Raw genomic sequence first — 2,797 nt, forward strand, 5'->3', positions numbered from 1 at the left:
TTGGGTTTGAAATGAGATGAGGGACCACCACGCATCCAGAACCAAATGAAAATTTACCAGTATAATGCACCCGTCCATAGCATTACTAGGAGATGGTAAAATGCTGAAGAGGTGGGGCCTAGGGCTGGAATATAGCTCTATGGAGAGAATGCTTCCCTAGCCCTAGCGTGCAGGAAGCCCTGGGTTGGATCATCAGCACAGCAAAAGAAGTGTGGTGGTCTTTCCCAGTGGTTTCAGCACTCAGAATATTGAGACAGGAGGATCAGAAGTTCAAGGCAAGCTGTGGCTATATGAGATCCTGCTTTAAGTATTAGACCAGAAGAGAAGAAAGAAAGCCAGAAGTGGGAAAGCCTAGTTAAAGGACGTTAGGAAGCTGAGGATGGGACCTTCTGGGTCACTGTCACCTTTTCTCTCTGCCCCCTCCCGGTGCTTCCTTTCTCTGACTCTTCCTCCTCCTAATTCCATACACACATAGAGACAGCACTCCTAACCTTTACCTTCATTTCTGGGGCCAGAATACTTCTTCAGAGCTCAGACCCTCTCCTTGTCCTACAGCAGAGATGACCAGAGTGTGTGTTAGCCTGATGACACTGATTATATATAGCCCCAATAGTGACTATATAACCACACCAACTCCGTACATGTGCTCCATACATGTGCACCCCACATGCCAGCCCTATGCTACTGGGGTTGACTTCAAGTCCTCTTGTCCGTTGCTGGCACATAGGGAGGCAAGTTATAGTTTTGTACTAGCCTTGGATCCTGTAACCTTGCAGTCATATGTGGGTTCTAGTTCTTTGTTAATTCAATTGGATTTTCTCTATGAATCATGTCACCTGCAACAAAAATATGTTTATTTATTTGTTCCTAATCTGCATACATTTCTATTTCCTTTCCATGTCTTAACACATTTCCTATGACTTTCTAGTACAGTGTTGAAAAGCAATGGGCTGGGTCTTCTTTTGTTCCTTCTCTTGGTTAGAAAGCTTTGAGTTTCTTATCAGTAAGTACATTGTTAGCTCTGTGGCTTTTTTGTAGATATCTTTTCAAGCTGAGGAAATACCCCTGTGTACCTAATTTACAGAATTTTGGGGAAGAGAGTGTTAGACTACTGGCTTGTTAATTGGCTAGTGTGTAGGTTGGTTGGTTGGTTGGTTGGTTGGTTGGTTGGTTGGTTGGCTGGTTGGTTGAGGGTGTCATGTATATCCCAGACTGACTTCAAACTTGCTACAGTCAAGGATGACCTTGAACTTCCAACCCTCCTGCTTCTACCTCCCAAGTGCTCAGATTACAGAAGTGTTCCACCATGGCTTGTTTTGATGGGTGTTACAGAGGGCGCCCCAGGCTTTGTGAACACCAGGTAAGCACTCTAACAACTAAGATACATTCCCCTGCCCAAGTGCTGAATTTTGTCAACTGTTCTTTGTCAACTGTTGATGTGATCTTATGATTTTTTTATTTTTTTCTTAGCGTATTGAAGGGATGGACGCCATTTTGATTAATTTTCACAAGTTGAACAGCTTCCCATTGCTGAGAGAAATCCCACTGAATTTCAATACATAATTAGTTCTATATACTGTTGGGTTTGGTTTGATAAAATTGTACTGAATATTTTAGAATCTATGTTCATGAGAAATAATTGGTCTCCTTTTTCTTCATCACAGTCTGGTTTTAGATGACATTGGCATCATAGACTTATTTAGGAAGTGTTAATCGCCCCTTTCTCCCCATCTCCTAAAAATTACTGCAGAGACTTAGTGTAATATCTGCCTTAAATATTTGGTAAAATTTATCTGTGGACCATTATGAACATGGTTTGCCTTCAGTTTTGAAAGATTATTAATTATCAATTTAATCTGCCAAATAGCTACATGTTTCTATATTTCTTCCTGTGTGAGTTTTACCTGGTTATATTTTTCAGAAAATTGAGCAATTTCCAACCACCAATTGTGATAAGTTGGATTTCCATTTTTTGTTTGTTTGTTTGTTTGTTGTTTGTTTGTTTGTTTGTTTATGGGGAGCAGAGGCTTTATTGAGGGCTATGGACTGTCTGGCTTCACTCAAAGGCCACACACTGAATCTTGAAGTCACTCACCATCTGATGCTATGTGGTTGATGGCCTCCATGTTGAAGTGGTTGGGGAACTTGAACTCATGCCTATCAGGCAGCTTGACGCTCAGGTCAGCCTAGTCAAAGGTGATGCACACCGCCACGATGCTCCCTGGCTGGAAGGGGTTGTTAGACTCCTGGTGTTCAGTTCCCCGGGCTCCACTATCCTTGCTATTACACACAGTTGGTGTCCCCATGGGCACTGAAGCTGGGGGTTGAAGTGCAGGCACTGTTGTTGCTGTTGTTCCCAAGGTGCAGCACAAGCTCTTGGAATTGGGGGTGGAGGGTGGGGGGAACCACCTCTCCCCAAACTCTGAGACACTTCCTGGGTTTGAGATTCAGGTTGCTGGCAACCAGACCACAGGCCATGACTGAAGGGAAGAAGAGAGTCCTGCGACCTGCTCCACCAGCTGTCAGAAGACTCTGCCAAAGAGATCTCCATTTTCATTCAGGTTTGAGTACCTTTAAATTTCTCTTGGGATTTTTCTTTTGACTCTGGTCTTCTTTACAACCTGCTCTTTAATCCGCAAGTGTTTGAGAGTTTCCCAACTATTTTTTCTGCTATTGGTTTCTGCAGCCATTTTGTGATCTGAGACCATTGTGTGGGTCTCTCAATGGCTTGCATTCTTTTTATCTTTTAATATCAAACCTGTAATTTCATCACTTTCAAGGCTGAGATAGGAGGAAG

General features: G+C 43.0%; 1 pseudogene; it reads right to left on the reverse strand.

Moving 5' to 3' along the window:
• Positions 1–2,056: 2,056 nt before the first annotated feature.
• LOC110307463 (galectin-1 pseudogene) lies at positions 2,057–2,478 on the reverse strand (annotated as a pseudogene).
• Between the last annotated feature and the right edge of the window lie 319 nt (positions 2,479–2,797).

The sequence above is a fragment of the Mus caroli genome, unplaced genomic scaffold, assembly GCF_978045245.1.
Source record: "Mus caroli unplaced genomic scaffold, Mus_caroli_1 scaffold_14, whole genome shotgun sequence".
In the NCBI taxonomy this organism is placed as follows: domain Eukaryota; kingdom Metazoa; phylum Chordata; class Mammalia; order Rodentia; family Muridae; genus Mus; species Mus caroli.